A 22,448-nucleotide genomic window follows, 5' to 3' on the forward strand; every position below is an offset into this window, starting at 1 on the left:
TCACAAGGGCATATTATCAAGCCCATTATCGCTGCTTTAGCGGCAGTTTTATGAGGAAGAACTTCATATGATTCACAAACTCTGAGCTAGTGGCCCAACTCATGTATCTATGCGTATGGTAGCTGTTATACTCTCTATACTTATGATATGTGTTGTTGATCTACTTACTATGCTTTGTCAATGTATTTGCCCTAGAATGTTTAGATGTTGCTTAGCTACCTAGTTACGGAATGTTGGGATTTGAAGGGACTGAAGAGAGTGGTTGGAGTTAGAGGTGTCTGGCTCTGCTCTCCTGTCTGCTGTGTAGCTTTACTGCATTAAACCTTTAATCAACCTCCCTCGTCCACGAGCTGGTTACTACAGTAGCACAAATCTAGCAAAAAGGCAACAGAGCGCTGTACAGTGTCAAAGACAGTCAAAAGTAATGGAAAAGGTAGATGAGTTGTAAACGAATAATGCTTTGTGAAGTATTGTTATTTAAAGAACTGAGTCTTCAACTTGTTCATAAATTGGAGCAGCGTTGGGACATTCCCGATGGATATGAGGATGTTGTTCAAAATCTTGGGTGCATAGATGGAAAAGGTCTGCTGCCTTGTTTTTTCTTTTTTACACTTCTTAGTTTACAGTCTGATGATATCCTGTGGAATATCCCAGATGGATATGAGGATGTTGTTCCAAATCCTGGGTACATAGATGGAAAAGGCCTACTGCTTTGTTTTTTCTTTTTTACACTTCTTAGTTTACAGTCTGATGGTATCCTATGGGTGTGCCGAGAACCATCAGAGATGGCAAAATTATTTGCAAGATAAGATCCTGGTAATGAATGATAGCTTTGTGCTTGATGCAACTGGTTTTGAAGGTAGTGCAGACTGGCAAGGGGAGCCAAGGGAAGTCCATAAGGATGGCAGTGGCCTAATCCTATTCCTTAGGTCTTAGATGAGATGGGCTGCGGCATGTAGGATGCCCTTAAGGGGTGGCAGTGTGGAGTATAGGAGGCCATGGAGTAGGGTGTTACCACAACCCAGATGTGAGAGTACAAGGGCTTGAACAGCAGCTTTCAAGTTCAAGTCATTTTCTGGGAGAAACGTGTTTACTTTCTTTAGAAGAAATGAACTGGCACCAAGCTTCCTTTGTTTTTTTTGGCAATGTGTTCCTTGACGGTAAGGTTGGAGTCTAAGGTGAATCCAAGTGACTTGGCATTTGGTGAAAGGTGGGTTCAAAGCTGTTCAGGGTAATGTCATTGAACCAGGTTTGAGCTGTTTCCTGTTTGTTCTTGGCAAATAACAGGAATTCGGTCTTAGTTGGGTTGAGTAACATCATAGGCAACTTGAGCTTCACTCTTGCTTTCTATTTGACTGATGATTTTTCACTGTTAGCCATTTTTAATTCTATATATTGTACATAATTGATATAACTATGATGTGCAATTGGACATATAGTTTAGGCTACTACACTTGAAATGTAAAGGACATGAAGATAATTAATTCACACAGTCACCTATATCTGTCCATGTCACATCGCACAAGGAAACAGTGAAACGCGTCCCAGAATCACAATATTGGAGCTTGAAGAGCTTTTCAAAGGGCCAGACAGCTACTAATAAACGTATTGCAACCAACATCTACACCAGAAACCTGGTCATCTTTGTTGCAGAGAGGTAGTTAATGGGTTTCTCTCTAGACGCTGGAAAGACTTTCTACTACCTTTGACCTTAGCAGGGCGCTACCTCGGGTAGCCCACTTACCCACAAATTTAACAATCTTACTGTCCCCTAATTCTCCTGCTTCTGGATTCCATTCGGTTTGTGGGAGCAGCCAAGGATACAAACCACCTTTATCGATCATGGTCTGTTGGGCCAGGCAACTCCTCAGAGAGTTATCTTTACGATTATATAATTATATCCTAAGTTTGACCCTAAGCTCACAAAATAGAGCGTATTTGCTTTCAAATGGTTTACATATTCACACTCACCATGTAACGCACACCCACACACATTGTCTATTTGATCCTTGTGGTTTCACCCTTCCTGCTGGGTGTCTACCTTTCTGAGTTTGCAAAGTGCTTATCTTGATCAGATGCCCAAGCATCATGTCCCGAAATAGCAAAAAACAAGTTATCATAGATGTCTTTCCACCCATTCTGAGTTTAGGGTGTAACCCGGCACATTCAGCTTTCGTAAGATAACGTTTATTAGCTGTTAAATGTGTAACTTATTTCGCCATGTTTGCATTTACCTTTCTGCCCAGAAGCCAACATTTAACCCTTTGGCCCACATTGGCCTTCATTTTCTTTCCCCCAACTCAGATGCGTTCAATTACATGTGGGTCTGCGTATAGTAGGCACAACTAAGGTACATCCTTTGCAACACCATCAGAATCCGACCAGGCACCAATCAATTAAGTGACCTAAAACATGCGTTCCACAATCATCAGTCACCCCACAACACCACAAGTTTTCATAGTCCCCTTTAAGTGTTTGCCTCTTCCTCCTAAGTCCACACACCATATTAAATCATAATATATAACAGTTTGAAAATCCTCAAATCATTTTATCCCCTTACCTAAATTTCCTTCCTTGGTATTGAATCCGACTGTACATCGTCTTATAAGTATTGCCAAACTTATGGCTAAAAATGGCTCACACATTGTGCGCTTCTGGACAAACAAGCCATCAATAGCCATCCATATCCTGTTGCCACAGAGGCTTGCCAAAGAAAATGGTTGAGTCATTTCTGACAGATAGTTCTATAATCATGCAGACATGTGCTACAGAGGGGAAGGGTAGCGTTAGCTCAGTTATCTTCATGATCCTTGCTATAACAAAGCTTCTGCGCCTACTTGAAAAATATTCTGCAGCCCATCTTTGACACTGGTTAATTTTCATGGCCCCAAAGGCCTATTGTCTGATGAAAAGGCTGCAAGCTTTAAAGCCACAATGTCCCTTTCCTGGGTGCACCTGTTGATTGTTGGAGAATTCAATACCTGAGATGAAAGCACATTACTTCCTGCGATCCAGAGCTCATTACTTCCTGTTATCCCTTAGATGCTTGGATAATTCTGGCACGCTGGCCCTAAATCCACTACTGTCATAGCTCACCAATCATTTAGGCAACATTGTTTACTTCTGATGAATCCTCAGCTTAACCCTCTTCCTACCCATTGACCTAGTCCTATAGTCTTGCAGGACCATACCATCTGTCCTTCCACATCACATACTGCACATCATGACCAGAGCTTGGGATCAATTTACTAAGTTTGTTTTTGGCACAGATTGTTATGCCCCCACACACCACCTTGCACTTGCAGATCTTGACTCATGTGGTGGAATGCGCCCACAGAGCCATGTCAATACTGGTAGAAATGTGTACCCAAGGACCTCTGAGTCGGATGTAGCAGGTCATAAATCAGTCATAAACTGTAGTGTGACCACTAAATATGGTGTTATTGTAGTAAAAAAGAATTGCTACTGGTGTATTTCCTAAAATTGCACACCATACCAAACAATTTGAAGTGTCTTATTTCAGCAGTAGAAAATATTGACTTGCTAATTGCGATGACAAAAATAACAAATCGCTATCTACATTTATTTAGCATTTGCAAAGAAAATATTTGTTAAAACATAGCAAATTGCAAGTAAAAAAAAACATCAAGTGGAAGTAGGTGACAACCAACTGAAAACTATAAAAGAAGGCCCACAATGCATAACAAACTTTCACAATGACTACACACTATGCTATAGAGAGGAGGATGCATATTCTTTGGGACAAGAAGAGGAGGAGGAGGAGAGAGAAGATTTTCAGACAGAGGGTGACTCTATTTGATCAGATGAGGAGTTTTATGCCTGATATATGTGTAGCGAAGAGGTAACTCTCAGCTTGATTAAAGAGTTGCACCTTGTTCTATGGAGGCCTACACAACCCAGCAGAGCACATCCTACCCACATTCAGGTTTTGCATAGCTTACAACTTTCAGCATCTGGAAGCTATCAACACACAACTGCAGTTGCAGGAGAGATATCCCAGAGTGCCTGTCAAAGATTTTTAGGAATTTTCTAGATGCAATGTTGGGAAGAATTAATTCTCGTTTTTAATCTCCTAATAGTCCTGCAGCGATGAAAGTTACAAAAATCCACTTCTGTGCAATATATCATCTCTGTGCTACTTGACTTTGGTCTGAGAACCATGCTAGTCCTGGTGAATGTTTTGGCTTGGTGCTAAGACCAAGCTGTCCAACCGTTGAGTCCATCAGGGGTGGCTCCTCCGTTAAGGCAGAGGAACGTCGTCCCACTACTCTTCAGCAATTAAGAAAGGTAAAAATAAAATGATAATAACATAATGTTATTATTCTTTTATACTGTCCACCTGCTGCGGCAGCTTTGCGTAAGGGGGTAGGGTGGGGCTGCAGAGCAGGTGAAGAGTGGTTTGCACACTCCTCAGTGCACAATGACTGGTCGGCCCTCTCAGCCTGCATGGAGAACATGCCCACCCCTCCAGCTCCTGGCTGAGCGCAGTGTCACGGCGCTTAGATCAATCACAACGCTGCATTGCAGCACTGTGATTGGCTTAGGGGAGGAGCCTGGCCGTCTGCTTCCTGTTCCTGGAAACAGATTTTTTTGTTAAGATAGCAGCCGGCACCCTCCCTCCTCCCCAACCCCCTGTGAGCCCACCCCACCTCCCGAGAGCTGTGCCGGCCGCCCCTGGAGTCCATGCTCTTGCTTTGACTCATCCCGTGCTCTCTGAGCCCCCTGAGCTAGGCACATAGGGGCAAAGTCCTGCAAATCTGCCCTGCTTTAGGGTTCACTATACCACTGAGCCTCTCTCATAATTAGACAATCCCAAGTACACATAAGCCAATCATGCACATGCAGTCATGGTCACTCCATCGATAATCAAAGTAAGTAGTTGCATTAAAAAAATCAAAGCTAGCGAGATGTTTCAGACAGGAACCCTGCTTGTTGTCATTTCGATGTCAGACACTCACAATGCAATTTATAGTTTCTGGTTTATTTGCTAAACCCAAGTTCACCTAATATTTGTATGGGCTGGCAAATAGTATCTATTAACCTAGTGTGGAACAGAGAGATCCAGGCCAGTGATCACAGGTTATATTGTTTCTCCAAGGGCCACTAGAGCAAATCTGGGATGTCTTTAGAACAATTCTTCTGGCAGGTCTACACCTGATTGCTGATGGTAGGTAACCTTCCTCACTGAGGATAAGCTAATTTCAGCCACCCCATATCTGAGGAACCCTCAGATATGGGAAGGCTGAAATTAGCTTATCGCTGAATACGTCATTAGGGGTTAGCTGTTTCTTTAAGAGAGTCATTTTTTGTTGTGTTTCATCAAACAGGGAACCATGACGTACCAGGGGAGGCACTGAGACCATTTATGTCAGGCTCGATGTACCAAGGAATTCTTTAATCTATATTGCGGCACATTGATTCACTGGTAGGATTAACACCTAGTCTCTTCGGGCTCTCTTCATCACTTCGGCTTAGCTCTTTGGGGTAAAGCATAAGAACACTTGTATATAATAACCCAGTATCTAAACAAATCCTAGTGGCTCTGGATTGCTTTGTGTCCTGGATTTTGAGATTTCGATGATGATGTAAAGAGCCAGTCCTAGAGGTCCTGGGCAGATACCAGGATCCTATTTTCATTAGCAGTGGGTTTGCTTGTTTTAGATGGGCTATGAGAGATTGAGAATGATCATGATAAGATTCATGTCAAATCTATTGTTTCTTTGTTTCGCTGCATGCCAACAGACTCTCATATGTTCTTTTAGTCTCCAAGTTGTATGTTGTGGATTTACATTCAAATCAACAAGGTTTGCCCATCAAGGTGATGAGGTTATGGTCAAACTATCAGTGGTTTGCTTTGTTATTCTGTGTTATTGTTGGTAACCGTATTTGGGTATTAATGTCAAGATTGTCTGACCAAGAATGATTTATTTTGCTTCTGGCTGACCTAAAAACATCACTTCCAGAAGCACAGACTGTCTCTTTAGTGTGTGGCCTCTTGGTGTTTCTTCAAGTTGACACAGTCCCATTGTAGTTCATCATTGTCCTGGGACCTTAACACCATATCATGTCTGTGGTGCACTTCCATGTGCCCAGGACAGAGAATGAGCTGTTTCTTCTATTACCAGTAGTGGGTGCACCACATGGATATCAAAATGATCAGGTGGCACATCAGGGTTTTTTAGTTTGTTTTACAGGACTGTAAGGGCACCATATGCCCCTACATGGTCACTTCTGAGTGCTAAGCTGTCGCAATACAAGAGTTATTTTGCTTTGGTTCAGATGGTGCTGGTAGAAGATACAGACATCAAACATTGGGCTAAGTATAGAATGTTCAAGGAGGATATATTCACTGTGGTTGGTCATGGAAGAAAGATGACATTTCATTTAGTCAGTTTGCATTCTTAACTTGGGCCAGAGTGCTTTCCTATCTTATAAGCTCTGTGTTTCCAACATTGTCTCTCTCCAAATCTAGAGATTCTTTGATTGACATTTGTGATTTTATTGGACGTGTAATACCTTCATTCACTTGTGGAATGTATCCTGAACAGTCTCGCCCTATATGTAGCATATGGTGACCAAATAGCTGTACATATTATGCAGATGAGATGATAGTATAAAAGCGTTTAATTCCTTTTTGGAGCCACTGAAAGGCTCCATGGCCAGTTTTGCATAGTCCGAGATTTTGCTGGTCCTTGGAATAGGCTAAAAATGTCAACAATTAACAAAGGACTGCTTATTCACTCATAACTGTCCTCTGAAGTGACTTGACAACAACAGAAAAAAGGACTGATTTAGAGTTCGGCGGATGGGTTACTCTGTCACAAACATGATAGCTACAGTTCGGCGTATTATAAGTCCTATTGGATATAATGTTTGTATGTATGTATGGATACTTGTATAGCGCACGACTACCCGGAGGTCTCTCGGCGCTTGTACGAATACCACTGTGGAACCCATCCTGGCTTTTCCCTGTGAGGCGCCCACTCCTGGGCACCCCCAAGGTGAAGGCCAGGCATCCTTAGCGTTGTGGGGGCCGTTGTGGAGATTAAGCAAGCTATTGCCCAGAGTTGAAGAGTGGGACTCCATTATTAGAATGGCACCGAGGCGAGAATTATCAGGTCCGTGGAATTTTTGAGCCCAAGACCTGCCGAGGCGGGAATTGAACCCTGGTCCCAGGTTAGACCTCTGCATCAGGGTCCGCCACTCTAATCATTGAGCCACACTTCTCTCACTTGTAATAAGGCAGACAGGATGTCTGTCACGTCCTCCGAACTCTAAATCGGGCCCAAAGTGTGTTTTTGTTTGCCACAGTATTTCTACAATTCTAATTTTAGCATAGAAAATGTACAAGATATTAATGAAGAATTCTTCTGAATCCAAAGACCAGTTAATGATCTCAGCCATACCTACGTCTATAAGGAAGGCCCACATTACACATTTTCCCTTTTTTTATGTACGGTCAGCTCAAGCCCATCCGCTACCAACTAACAAAAATCAGAGAAAAAAATCAAAAGATATTTATGAAATATGCTGGCCCTTCATTCTCTTGTATGCTTTCAATGACATCCTGAGCTTTCCTACAATTAAATGACCTTCTACCTTTTCCATCTATCCTATTGCGATTATGGACTGTACCATTTTTACCACAATTTATTATGTAAATTACGTTCTGCTGACTATTACCAGCATGCTATAATCAAACCTATGTTAGAGACCCTATAAAGACCCTATTAAGTATTCATTTATTATTGGTCCATTAATAATCTACATCTGCCCTCAAAACCTAAAAATGCAGCTCATTGCCAAACCTTTTCTTGAACCTGTTCTTAACACGCATGTCTCACAGATACAGGGTGAAATCTTTTGCCCAGTACACCTTTATTGAACCCTTACCTCTCATGCACACATACATATCCCTAAGCTGTATTGGCCCACGTAACTCAACAACTGCACAAACTTCCACAAACCTAGCGGCACCTCCTCTCAGCTCCTATTCACACACACCTCCACATATGAGAAACCAGATCCGATGTTCGTGCCTTCCCCTATCTCACGCCTAAAGGCTGAAACAACCTGCTCTGTGCGTCAGAGCCACCTTCTCAGTTCTTGAAGTCCGCAAGAAACTGAAGAACTGGCACTTCACATACACCTGGCTCCGCCCATACAACTCCTGCTTCAGCGCCAAGATACCCGCCGGGGTGAGTCATGCTCTATACAAACACACATGACATAACATTTAACATAACATAACAAAACGTATCTGCTACAGCCTGTTGATCAGTGAGCAGGTTTCATTACAACCACTCATTAAGGATCCCTTCAAGATTTTAATGTTCACATCTTCCATCACAAGATAAATATCCAAGCATTTTCCATTGGAAAACTGTATCTCCGCCACCTATCTCAGAATATTGGTACATACCTAGCACCTCACTCGGTACCACCATATGATATACAATATCGGCTCCCATCACAAGGTCTCCCGGTGAGGAGCCAATATCACATGGTGCCAGGGAAAACTAGCTCCATACCACTCTAAATAGTGGTTTTCCAGCTCGTTTTCCGAGGCTTTGAACTGCCAACGTCCATGAAGGGGTGTGAAAACACCCCAGAACATGGGCACCAGCCTCAGCAAGCTTTTTTTGTTAGTGGGGGAGATGGGAGTTTGAGGGCGGGATGGGGTTCAACAGTGCCTCGTAGATACTTCTTGGGCAAGAGGCCCCCTGCCTTTCAAGTCCCCTCCCCCTCCTCACACAGTGAGATTGTTCTTCAAGTTGGCAGGTATGTTGGTACCTACTTTAACCAATAATTAACCCATATGGTGGATTCATCTGGCTCATGTGTAAATGATACTTTATACATCAATTGTTGCGGAATTACTGCCCTGTACTAAGATACTGGTTGGATTGTTGGGTTCGTGTCCCCAAGATACAGGAACCCTCTAATTGCTAGTGACAAAAGATAGAAACTATAATGTAATTGACAGTCACAATTGATGGGTGAAGAGACCTTGGAAACATCACAGAGTACATCTTTATCTCTGAGTATAGTAAAATATGGATTATTATTTAACTCTTGTCAAGACCAGTGAAATGCTCAATATAGACTTTGGGGACATATACATGTAACATGCCAATGCAGAGTATTGAAGAAATTACCCCAAACTCATAACCTGAATCATGCATGACCGGACTGTCACCCCAAAAATACAACTCACCATGGCAAGTGGGACCCCAAACAAAAGCAAAACACATCCAAGTGCCTCACAATATTCCTGGAAACTCCACTGCCCAGAGTTTTTCAGTTTTACATTAAATCCAATGCCACAATTCCAAATCAAGAGACAAAGCTTGTATTCTAAGCATTTGCACTGGATTCTAATACCAACAAGCAGACAACGTGGAAGGCCCTGCTTAGCACATCAAGGAAAGTAACAGGAATCCCACTGAAAGCAAGCACACAATAAAACGCCGAACCGTTATGGAACAAATACGTCTCAAGAGATCACAACATTTATATAGGTGGTTTGGTTCCACAATGATGCCCTTCCTTTTCAAGGCTCACTGAGTGTAGAGTGTAGTGCAGCCCATGGGAACAGCAAGGTTAGGCATGGACCTGCCCCCATGGTGCAACAAAGCCACAACCACAACAGTGTGCAAGCACTACCCAGATGCTCAGTCAGGCATGCAGTACCAGCAGGGATCTCTAGTACAGGCAAGTAGCAGGGACCATCCATCACTGGGTGAGGTCCCCTGCAAGGACATAACCAGAAGTTCAGGTAGGCTGATTGTTTTCACAGGATGTAAGCACCATGGGAAATAAAATAGGTGGAGTTTGATTGTTTCTCAAAGGGGTTGGAAAATGACAGCCTATAGAAAACGTATCAACAAGGCGACCAAGACAGTTCATAGGGTTGTCAGAGTGGATGTGGTCTACCAACCGAGGTGCTGCACCATTGACTCTGGAACCAAGGAGTATTTCTATGGCCTCTAACCTTTCCAAATCAATAAGATACTTCTGGTCTCTTCAGAACATGATGAATCAAGAATTCAATCCATCCTAGTCAAATCTTTCCCAACTCGAATCACAAAAGGGAGCATTAAATGTCTGGTCTGCTGACCTACATTGTTTAAGTAACAAAAGGTGAAAAACAGATTGCTAGTCTACTGTTGTGGATAAAGGAGTAACTAATGTAATCATGAGCTGCTTAATCAAATCCAGGCCAGCAAAGTGAACAAGCATTGGCAAAGGAAAAAGGCCAAGACTTGGCTTTGCCAGTGCTTGTGTTGCTATCATGAGCTGCCATTGCTGAAAAATAAGTATTTTAAAAGTATTTAAAGATCTCTGCCTGCGCATAATCACATATGGGCAGCCAAAACTGAGTGTTTTTGAAAAATGTTTTAATTGTTACTGTTCCTGGATGGGCAACACATTGAAATCTCGTGAAGAATGATAAAGTATTAAAAAAATTCTAAGATGGTCGCCTGTGCATCAGCACACAAGCGCATGTATGGGTAGGCTTCTTGAAAAATATTTTGTTATGTTTATGGCATGTCTCTAAATTACTGCATGGTGCAGGGAATATCAAACTTAGTATTCTTCATGGGATCATGGATACAATGAGTTCCCAATCAAAGGTGGAGCATGATCACATAAAGAGTCCAGTCCAAGACGGTGGTATTTCTGCTGGGAATGACATGAACTTCCCAGTCCCAGACATGGCACAATCTCTTCCACTGAGCTCAGTTCCTGTTTTAGGTATACTGAAAGGCGTTGCTTGGAAAATGTGGATACGTTGCGGTGCATTGCATTCCTCAATTTTTTGACCCACTCAACACCACTTTGCTTTACAGATTTGTTCCTGATTGTTCCCAGTGGATTTGGATCTTTCCTTATGAAGTTTTCATTTTCTCTAGCATAGTGCAGCATTTGCTTTTTTTGCTGTTATTTTCCCGCTTATCATTTCTGGAGAGCCTTCATTGTGGGTCATCTGACTTTGGGCTTATTATCCACCTGAGCTCTTTTTTATCCCACCTGATGTCAGGGGAGTTTAGTGCCATGCTGGTTATCAACAAAACAATCTACACCATCAATAGAGATCTACACAGATTGCCAAAGGAGTTTTTTTTCTTGTGGGTTTTACCTTCTTCTTGGCTGTGACTCTCTAAGGGAGGCACAATTCATCTTTTCACATATGTATTTCTGTGCAGGTTGTCACCATGGCTACTGGGAGGAGTTGACCTTTCCTCAGGCAGTCTCAAAGTCTTTCCACAGGCAGTCTCAAAGGGCACTCAATAGACCTACATCATATCTAGTCATTGATAGATAGCGAATTCGGAATATTTCTTTATACTTATTGCAAAAAACCTTTCCAAGATGGCTACTGTGCAAATGCAAGCACAGGTCTACTTGGAATGATTCTTGGCATACGGTATACTTATTTTACAATTCAAAGATGGCTCGCTGCCATTTTGGAATTGTAAAATAAAAACAGTCACAGGATGCAACACACATCGAGAGATGCAAGTCGTCCAATAGCAGTGTGCATAGATTTACCAGGTCGTGAATAACAAACAAAAATGAATTAAAAATAAGGAAACATGAAGAAAACTGTGTTCCACAAGCCTTAGCACTTATGTACACTTTTACATTTTTATGTGAGGTTGATGACCAAATGGTGCAGCAGGAAAATACTGTCACTCACAGAAGCTGTGACTTAAGTAGGCTGACTAATTTTGCAATGCTGTATGTGTGTGGGCGGAAGCAAAGTGTGAATAACAACTTAAGAGACAAGGTAATGAATTAGACTGCCCAAAAGCCACCATATGTATGTATATTATTCATTAATATTTTTTGACGAATCAGTAGTCTGGTCGGTTAGCTAAAGCTGTCTCCGAAGGCAGACCCAAGCAGAAGCTTTAAAGTAAAAGTGCTGTCCTGGGAAGACAAGAAGACCTTATCTATCAGGGCATATAACAGGGTAGTCCACAAACATATTTCTGCATATGCTTCGCATGTCAGTTTAATTTGATTTAGATGTGCCAGTGTTCTGCTTGTTTAGTTGGTAGTTATATTCACCACTAATAAGTGTCTCAAAGACCCTACCTCTAGGAATCTCATTGACATATTTGTCAGGCATTAAGTGCCAAGAGCATCCATTGGGTGAAGCACACAACCAGGCCTTGTTTTTTTGGTTGGATTCACCATCTGCACTAATGGGATGCATGACACAGCAGCATGCTTGTGCTTTGATACCAACAGGGACAGCGTGGTGGTAGCTCTAGTGTCTTGTGTTGTCCTGGATGGCCTGCCAATTTAGTAGCATTTTTACATCTGTTTTGAGTTGGTTGATGGATCAGACTTCATGATAGGGCAAGTCGCTCTTCATCGTGTAGAGACAAGGAGTTGCCTTCGAGCAATTTCCAGATTCCAGTGTGTAACTGAGATGGCCTCAGCTGCCTTTAATGTTATTAAGGATTGCTGGCATTATTTTTCACAAACAGTGTTAGCTTGTCGCTGCTAGTAGGAATTGCTAATTTACACAGGTGTTGCAAACATATCGGTAGCATCCTATTGTGTCTGCTCCTCGTGTTACCCTATACTCTATGCATTGCGCAATGTCAGATTGACGGCTACAAGAATATTGTCAGTAATCAAATGAGGGAGTTTACCCCAGACAAAGTGGATAAAACGAGACGCGCAAAAAGGAGAAAAGAGAAAAAAGGAAAGAATTATTCCTTTTTTAAAGGAGACTCCTCAATCACCAACCTAGTTGGTGACATGCTTCATCATTGGGGTCCCACCCGAGCAGCCGAATGCCACTCGGGTGTGCTTCGACACCTGATTACAGCGGAGCAGGTTTTTGGGTGAAAGTGGTGCAAGTGAGTGAAATGTAAAATAGTGGGTTCAAATTGTCTTTAGTGTCCCTAAATTTTAATATGGGGCAATAAGGGAAGGTTAAAAACGAAGTGTGATTCCTATGTAGGTTAAATTGGCCTAAGGTATCAGGGTATTAAAGGTGATGATAAAAGACATGGTCTACATGTTTCAGCATTTTGGAGACATTGCTAGGCTTTCTTCAGCACTTATATAGTGACCCGAGGGGTATGCACGCGCTAAGGTGCACCCATCCCTGAGTCACATGGGAACGATGCCGTGTACTTACGGTATGATTGCCTTTCAGAACTCTGTGAAAGGTAAAATGAATTGAAGACTAAATTCTGTCTTGCCCCATGGAAACTGTGAGGGGGCGCGTCGGTTGTAGTCAAACAGTTGTCAAACCATACTGCCCGCCTTACTACCTAGGGAAACGCCACACGGATACCCGAGGATACAAGAATATTGTACCACATAATTCTAGCAGCAAAAATAACAGCAACCCAAATATGAACAAGGTAAAAGTATATAGGTACATAGGGATTAACTATTCCTAACTCGACATCTACCTCGCTATCTTAAAGATATATAAATAATCAAGGTGTAATATATATGTTGAGATAAGAATAGTAAATGCATACTTACCTACATATTCTTGTCGATATATTTGATACAATATTTTTTTGTATTACGATGTTTAGTACTCGATATTCTAGTACTATACCTTTGAAACGCTGTGCTGATGTGACACTGCAAACAGGCTACTTACCATGTCTAGGTCTTATCTGCATGCAGTGGTGTATGTAGCTAGACATTTTGACGCCCATGGCGGTCCCTGCGGCAGCCGTATGTAAGGGGGGTTTGCTGGCGATTCCTGCGGCGGCCTCCCCGCGACAGCTGCAGGTAAGAAGGGGGGGGTAATATGTCACCACCCCCAAAAACCATGCCGCCCGGGGCAGACCGCCCCCCCACTTGATACACCACTGACTGCATGATTTCTGTACTTATCTCAAACTTCAGAAGTCATTGCCACCACAACATCATGAAATATTTCTCAAGCTACATCCAACACCATGAACAAAACATTATTTTGAACCTGCGGCAGCCGTATGTAAGGGGGGTTTGCTGGCGATTCCAGCGGCGGCCTCCCCGCGACAGCTGCAGGTAAGAAGGGGTGGGGGGGGAATATGTCACCACCCCCAAAAACCATGCCGCCCGGGGCAGACCGCCCCCCCACTTGATACACCACTGACTGCATGATTTCTGTACTTATCTCAAACTTCAGAAGTCATTGCCACCACAACATCATGAAATATTTCTCAAGCTACATCCAACACCATGAACAAAACATTATTTTGAACTTTTTACTTCTTGACTCTCGCTCTTTTTATGTGTACAAAGGTTTTCGAAGCTGACACATTGCAACACATAAAGAATGTTAATTTTCACTTTGATGGGTCTACCAGTATGGATTGAGAAACATTTAAAAATCGCACAAGATTGCCGAGCTCTGTTGCCGAACATCATCTATTTCGCTGCATTTCCTGGGATTACAGCAGCGTTTCCTCAACCGGTTTTAAGCAATCATTTGCAAAGTATGTACTGCGGAAGTATCTACATGGTCAGCAGATCTGACTGTCAAAGGGCACTACGTACACACAGAACGTTTGCATAGCTGCAAAAACACAGGGCACATTCATGTGCACCATTTTTGCGCCTTTGCAATGTAGACTGGAGCACACAGTATTCCAAGCCAACACAACATGGAACACATTTATTTCAGCTAATCCAGATGTTTGAAATGTGAAGTAGGAGACTACATTTGACACAAAATCATTTTGGGTCAGATTCATCAACCCTTTGCACTGGGGCAAAGTAGAAAAAAAGTGATGCAAACTGGCACAAAGTGTTGATAAAATATGTTCTTCCCAGTACAAAACGATTTTTTTTGTGTGCTGGAAAGCAGTGCTAAAAGTAACACAAGTAGGGCTTTGCTCTGCTGTCCCATAGGTGGCACTTGGGTATTCCCATGCTACCAACCGCGGTTTGTAACACTAATCCCTTTCTACTGAAATTGGTAGACAGGGGGTTTGCACCACAAAATAATGCATGCTTGAGGCAGGTGCTAACAAGGAGAAGCATTTTTATTTCTCCTAATATTTCTCTCATTGTATGTGTGCTGCACTGCACATCACACACCCAAAGTGAGAAAAGGGTTTTTAAGTTAATTTAAGATTAATATGTTGTGCTGGAAGGGTACCCTCACAGTACTAAACCTATGCTAGATATCATGAACACACATTTGCACTATGGTGGAAAATGTATGTGCCTGACTCTTGGCAGATTTTTATTGCACCAGTGGTGTGGAAAAAGCAGCAGCACCCTATCTTAGTAGATATGTCTCCAGGATGCTCTCTTTTGCATTAGAAACACTGGGTCACCAACTAAGAATGGCTGAGGCCTTGCATGTGCTGGCATAGGCTTGCAGAGTCTTTGTTCCTGCACCAGCAGTTCTGAATGGCTTTGAGGGTATCAATCAGAGGAAATCATGTTGAATTGTTTGGAATACGTTCTCTTACAGGCCCTCCTAGCATTGCAACAGGGGATGTATTGGTGCTAATATACAGGGCATTACAACAATCTCATAGAAATGTGTACATGGCCCTTTCTACGTTGTTATTGTCTATTTCTGCAATTCAAATCACTTTGTTGAGATTTCACATGAACCTCTCTACTTCTTCATTTGATTGGGGCCACTGGGATGTAATCTTCCTGCTTACAGAGTTGAAACAGGCTGCCATTTCTTGACCTTGGAAGGGCAGTCGATTGTCTGTTTTGACTTGTAATGGGAGACCACGCGTGGCAAATAACTTTCGAGTTTTGATATTATTTCTTCAGCTGATGAGGATTGTACTAATTCTACCTCTGAATACTTGTTGCAGTTGTCTATGACAAGGAGGCATTGACCACCGGGTAGAGTGGAAAAGTCAGTGTTCAGTTGGGCCCACAGTAATGTGGGAGCATCCTCGGATATTATTGGCTCTGGTGGGTTTGGCTGCCGCACCACTTGGCTTGACAGGAACATAGGATCAGTCTCTTCAACATGGGAGTCTTACCAAACCAAACCTTTTGTCTGAGTCTCATTTTTGTCTTGACAACTGCTCGGTGGGTAAGATGGATGGCCTGCATGAGTTGTAGTACTAATCAAACATGGATGGCTAGGCATTTTCCCTGAGAATTAGGCCATCCTCTGCTAGCAACGGCTCACAGCAGATGTTATGTATTGCTTGGATTTGCCTTTGGGCTTCGGGTCTCCAACTTGCGTGCTGCTTCATGACCAGCCACCAATTATTTTGTTCACTAGCCTTTCGTATGCATTGGAAACAATTATCTTCCAGGGAGGCTTCGCAAATTTTAATCACTGTAAGTGGCTTGGGTCATGAGCAGTCAATCACCATATGGATATATACCTCTACCTCCTTGACCATTTCATCAGCAGTCACAGGCCTATGGTGGTGGGGTAGATACTCAGTGGAATTCTCCTGCCCAGACCGCAAACAAGTATCCTTGGAGTTTCAGGGTCCACTTTTCAATATGCAGTAGTGGTTTAGACTTGGACCATTGAAACAGTGGTAACAAGGGTTTGTGCCCCACAACACAATGGCTTCCTGCTCTATCTGGGAGTACCTTTGCTGCCTGCTTGTGAGTGCACAGTTGGCATAGGAAACAGAAGCCCACTCATAATTGTGTTGCTTTTGCATTAGGATGTCTCCCAACCCGGTGGGCCTAGCAATAATCACCTTTCTTTGGTTTAGTGGGGTCTCAATATTTCATGAAGGTCTCTGCCAACAGGACTCCTTTTTTTCCTTGAATGATCACTATTGGTTTGATTTCCATACCCAAGAGGAATCTGTCTTGAGGAGACTGTGCAGCAGCTGTGTCAATGTTGTGAGGTTTGGTTACCAAAGTAGGTAACTATATCTAGGAAGCTTCTCACTTCCAAAACATGGTTGGTGGGTGTGGTGTTTGGATATCGTCCACCTTCTTGGGGCCTGGCAATACACATTTTTCTGAGAAGAGGTATCAGAGGAATACAGTGCTGTTTGTGAGGAATTCAGACTTCTCTTTGTGGAAAGTCAGGCTGCTTTTTCCTATTCTGTCAAATAAAGCTTTCAATAGATCCAGGTGTTGTTCAATGGAATTGACAGAAACTAAAATGCAGTCAGTGACATGCAACACTTCACGTATGCCGATCAGCACTTCCTGGATGCAGTTTTTAAACAGTTTTGAAGCAAAGGAGATACCAAAGTTCAACCAGCAGTAATGCTATAGTCCTGCTTGTCTCAACCACATTGTGATGTGCCTCTTTGCTGAGCTTTCTGTGGTGGTAACAACCCTACTGGTCAAATTTCGAGAACCACTTGGCTCCAATAATTTCTGTTATGATGTTGTCAACTGCATGGAGTAGGTTGCACTCCCTTTTTTTGGATTTATTTTGCATCAGCATGTTGACACACATGTGGATAGTTCCGTATTGCTCAGTTTACAGGCTATGACAATAGGAGATTCCCTTGAGGTCAGACTATCGACCTGCTATGCCCTGTGGTTATGGAGAGCTACTGGGTGGAGTGTGGAGTTAATGTGGAGCTTGACATGCTTTCCTTCACAAACACTACCCTACGGACTGCTATGGGGAGTGCCGTGAAGTACTAGAGTAATCTAGGAATGGTTACCATCTTGATCAATGCTATTCGGTCCATAACTGACAGGGGCAGCGTCACCCAGAATAGAACTAGCGGTCTCAATGAGGCCATCACTGCTATGATATTCTCGTCCAGGAGTTGTTGTGGTGTGCGATAAATACAGACACCCAGATACCTTATCATGTCTGACACCCACTGCAGTGAGCACCCTCTGTGCTAACCAGTGCTAAAGAGCTAGGGAGCTCTCCCAAAACACAGTAAAATTGGCTTACACCTGATAGGCATCTTTAATTTATTCATAAGTCCCTAGTAAAGTGGTATACCATATACCCAGAGCCGTTAAATTAAGTGCTACTAGTGGAGCTGAAGTACTCATTGTGCCATGCATTCAAGTAGCCTTTTAAAACATGTGGCAGGCCTGCCAGTTTAGCCTGTGTGCAGTTTTAATCTGACTATTCAACCTGACAGAATACATCACGTAACTGTCCTACAATTCACTTTTTAAAACATATAAGTCACCCCTAGGGTAGGCCCTAAACAGCCCCTAGGGCTGGGTGCAGTTTATTTAAAACATTGGATATGTACTTGGATGTTTTACATGTCCTGGTAGTGAAAGGTTCCTAAATTCGTTTTTCACTACTCTGGCTTTAATCAGAAGCCTGGGAGAGTGCATTACTGCCACTGGATGGATGTGGGCATGATTTAAATTGCTTTAATGTCTGATGAAAACCCTTTTTTAAACAAACTCAGGATCATACTTATCAAAAACCGAGGCCCATAATCCAATCAGTTTTGATAAGTATTACAAGAGTCTGCAGATTAAATTCCTAATAGTTCTTTATGTCAATTTAAAGAAACTAGGGGGCATATTTACAAGGCCCTAGCACCACTGGAGCATAGGTTTTTTGACGTATATAGGACGTTTATTCGCATGCGGTTACCACGCATTCCATAACAACACAGTCATTACAACAACTGGGTTGTTATTTCGCATACTGTTACAACGCAAAGTCGGAACAATGACTTCCTTTTAGGGGGCACTGGATGGAATAGTGTAATTTACTATTCCAACTCCAGTCTGTGCGGACACTAGGGAAGGTGTTGGATTTTAAATCCAACACCTTCTGCCCCCAATGCAAGTCGTTGTTTTGACTTGCGTTGTAACAGTATGTGAAATAACAATGCGGTCATTGTAACGACCGCGTTGTTATGGCATGCGTTGTTTAGCATGCGAACTAAACGCTGTTTACCTTTTTTGATGCTCCGGTGGCTCTGTGTGCTAGCCTATATTTACGAGGCCACGCAAACCCACTCTGTGTGGCTTTTGATGACCTTGTACATACTCATCACTTTGCGTGAAAGGGATGAGCAATGGGTGTTGCTGTGGGCGTTCCACCACAACACCCATTGCTTTTTGACATAGCCCCAGATTTACAAGGATGTGTAAACCTGAGGCAGCACCAAAAATGAACGCCATTAAAAAGCAGGCATTAAAGTGGCACAACAAGGAGATATGCTTTTATTTCACCTTGTTTTTTTGCTCTTTGTATGTGTGCTGAATTCTGCAGCACACATAGAAGAAGCAAATCACCTTTAATGATTGTTTATGTGCAGGCAGGTGCCCCTTCCTGTACATAACCAATCATCCCTGCAATGCAGGCACCCTTGCACCATGGCACAAGGGTGTCTGCGTTGGCGCTGGGAAGCTTTTTAGCACTGGTGCAAAGGAAAACACAGGGGTGCGCCATATTCTTGTGAATACAGTGCATCTCTGCGTTTTTTTAAATGACGCAGTGCGGCGCTGCTAAATTGCTTGCGTCATTTCTCTGAAAATATGCTGCTATGTGTTATCAGAACGCGCTTTACTATCGAAAAGGGCAACTGCAGTATTTACAGGTGGGTAGCACTTAAAACGTGCTTCTGTAGAGTCCTGCTAATTACATATTTTCCTTTTGCACATTATGCACTTAAGCCACATGGGTATAAAGAACTTCCTATGGGATAACCCGTTATGTCAGAAAATAATTGGGCATTCATAATAAGCAGTTTCCAGCCTTTAATGCGCTCTAAGGACGCTTTCCAGAGGACCAGGGAGGGAGACTTTTACTTGTCTAGATGATGACCACTGAATTGGTTCCCGCCACAAGCCGACCATGCTCAAGCAGGCATCAGCTCGCCCATCACTCCCCTGCAAGTAAATGTATGTCAGCGTAAAGAGGATGGATGTATCTCTCTCTATTCATGCTACTGTGCCTCCCTTGAATGTTTGTCAAGAAATGATGTCCTTCCCAGGACCTCAAAAAGATGAACAAAAGGTCATCTATGGGAACTGGGGCAGATAATCTGTATAGCTCAAAAAAATAAGATGGAAGTATTCAAAACCAGGTCGAGTTTTTATTGAGCTAGTGTAGCTAGGCACAGCACAATCTCTGCATGAACCTTTGCTCAGTGCTTTTAACCGTGTTTCATTAGTGGGATTCCAGAAACAGAAATATTAAATTCAAATGAGAAACCAATGGTCTCCTGAATAATGCAATTATTTGCATATCTACTCTCACTGCTGAACAGACTGCATAGACCAAGTTAACTCAAACAACATGCCTCACTATTAAGTACACCTCATCGCCTGAGAACAACATTACAAAGGGATTTTTCATCTTACCCAATGGACACTTGTAAGCAGCAGATGGGTGTCAGAATCCCCCTCCTCCGTACCCATGGACCATTGCACTCGCCAAATGCTAGATTGTGAACCGTAGCGTTTTGGGTCTTAAGGTCTTGCTGTGTTCCTGTGTGTACCTGGCTCTACACCGCGACACATAGATGACACCTGAGATACAAAATCATCGTTTTACAGCAGAATCATTGATCTTGTCCATTAATTATTCTTGACAATAGTGCTCAGGATTGTAATCAATCCAGCATGTAAATATTATTTCAGGGGCTCATCACAAATACCCTACAGTAATCCTTGATGCAGAACAGTGCACTTTGCCACAATGTAGATAAAATCCAAAGTGAACAAATTTTGATTGTTCTACTAGCAGGCCCTCCTTGCTTTGGGGAAAGTGGTAGGTCAGAATATTGATAACAAAAATATCATCCAGAATTAGTGTGACCTAAATTTTGTTGAAAAAGTTATTGCTCCTTTGGCTGTAAATGTTCTATTACTAGCTTCACCAGGGTGGTAAAATTGTATGGTAAGTATCAAGCGAGAGAGAGAGGAAAAAGCATGTGCTAAGTCACTTCCCCTGTTGAGTATGCAAAGATCAATGGGAACTAGCTACAGAGTAGAAGCTCCATGTGTATGTTTGTAAATGGAAAAACATGTGTTTTTTGTTTAGGAAGACTCTCACCCACCATGGTAAAATTGTATACCATATTTAGGACACAATACTGTTATTTAGGCCATGATATTCTGCTGCCGTACCCAGGGGAGACCTATGGGTGTCATGGACCTGTCACATTTTCTTTCAAGCTTCAAACCAATTCAGTGGCTCACAATATGAACCAGACTCAATCATAGGCATGAAGTCATTTTGAGCCAGTGATGTTGCAATTGTAATACTCTATGGCAGTGTATATAGGCAGCCGAGAAATATTGCTAAAAAAATTGCAAACAGTCTAAAATCGGATCAATTGCTTCTTCTTTGAACTAAAAAAACAGGCCTGTGCTAGCAACAGAATTAAGGTGGCTCTCCACGAAAGATCAAAGTGATTAAGAGGCTCGGGTCCAGCCTATCTGACTCAGCTCGCAGATCCCTATAGGAGGCTAGAGTGTTATGTTCGCTGTGTGGTCATTCATCCGTTTAAAAGGAAAACATGTATGAGTAAGTGCATAAAATCTGCTTGAGGTCAAAAATGAAATACATTTGCAGAAGACCTGAAAAAGCTCACACATCGGCAGATTTTAAACACTAGTATTCTAGGCATATTTGCTGAGTATTTAAACTGTAGGAGCAGGTCTTAAAGCCTCTATTCCATGGTTGCGCCTGACATTTTTGATGGGTGGTCTTCAATAATGTTTTTCATCTTCAGAGGCGTTCCAAGTGCAGTGCTTAATTTGTTAATAAAAAGAATCCATGAGTTCAGGGCCTCGAAGTTTGTCAAAGGAGCTTGCTGCGGCATTCGAGAATGTTGGGGTTGCTGAATCTCAAATTTGACTAGTCTTGATTCCACATCAAGGTCCACATTTATTAAGCCTTTGTGTTGTCCTTACCCAGATATGATTTCATGTCCATTTAATTTCTTACCGATGTGCACATCGCAGTGCGCCTGAGCTGAGAGACATGCAAGGCATGTCCTCTTATGCCGATTAGCAACATGGAGGACCGGGGCAGTGGCTGGCTGGGCGCTCCAAAGTATGCATGTCAGTTTGGCCGATTGTCTTGTGATAGCCATCCTGACATGCACACTTAGAAGCTCTCCATCAAAAGCTGTCTTAGACAGCTGGGTGGAGAGCGAGCACAGCCCTGCATGGCCTGAAGGAGCATGTGGCCAACCCGCTGCATCCAATCCTGGCACTTCTCCCCAATGCTGGATAATAGCATGAGAGCAGCGTCTGAATTGGTTAGGGGAGCTTCACAGCAGAATGCAGATTCAGAACAACAAGGAGGATGTGCAGCAGTGAGTAAGTACCATTTTTGTTTATTTTATTTATTTTAAATGTTAGTGAATTTGTTTTATTTTGGGCTTTTGGAGGGAGCGGTTGTTTTATTATGGGCTTTTAGAGGGAGGGGGTGTTTTATTCTGGGCTTTTGGAGTGAGGAAAATTTTATTTTGGGTTTTTGGAGGGAGGGAGTGTTCGATTTTGTTTTTTTTGGGAAGCTGTGGGGCACCTCACTCTCA

General features: G+C 42.7%; 1 protein-coding gene across 2 annotated transcripts in view; it reads right to left on the reverse strand.

Moving 5' to 3' along the window:
- Positions 1–22,448, reverse strand: part of PLEKHA2 (pleckstrin homology domain containing A2) — a 571,168-nt gene that overhangs the window by 384,565 nt on the left and 164,155 nt on the right. Inside the window, exon 3 of one of the 2 annotated variants that reach the window (XM_085634580.1) lies at positions 20,263–20,430. The exons of the other annotated variant lie outside the window; for it this stretch is intronic. The gene's annotated coding sequence lies outside the window, so the exon portion shown is untranslated. The remainder of the gene's footprint in view (positions 1–20,262; positions 20,431–22,448) is intronic. 2 annotated transcript variants of the gene reach the window in all.

This window comes from Triturus cristatus, chromosome 11 (genome assembly GCF_964204655.1).
Source record: "Triturus cristatus chromosome 11, aTriCri1.1, whole genome shotgun sequence".
In the NCBI taxonomy this organism is placed as follows: Eukaryota; Metazoa; Chordata; class Amphibia; order Caudata; family Salamandridae; genus Triturus; species Triturus cristatus.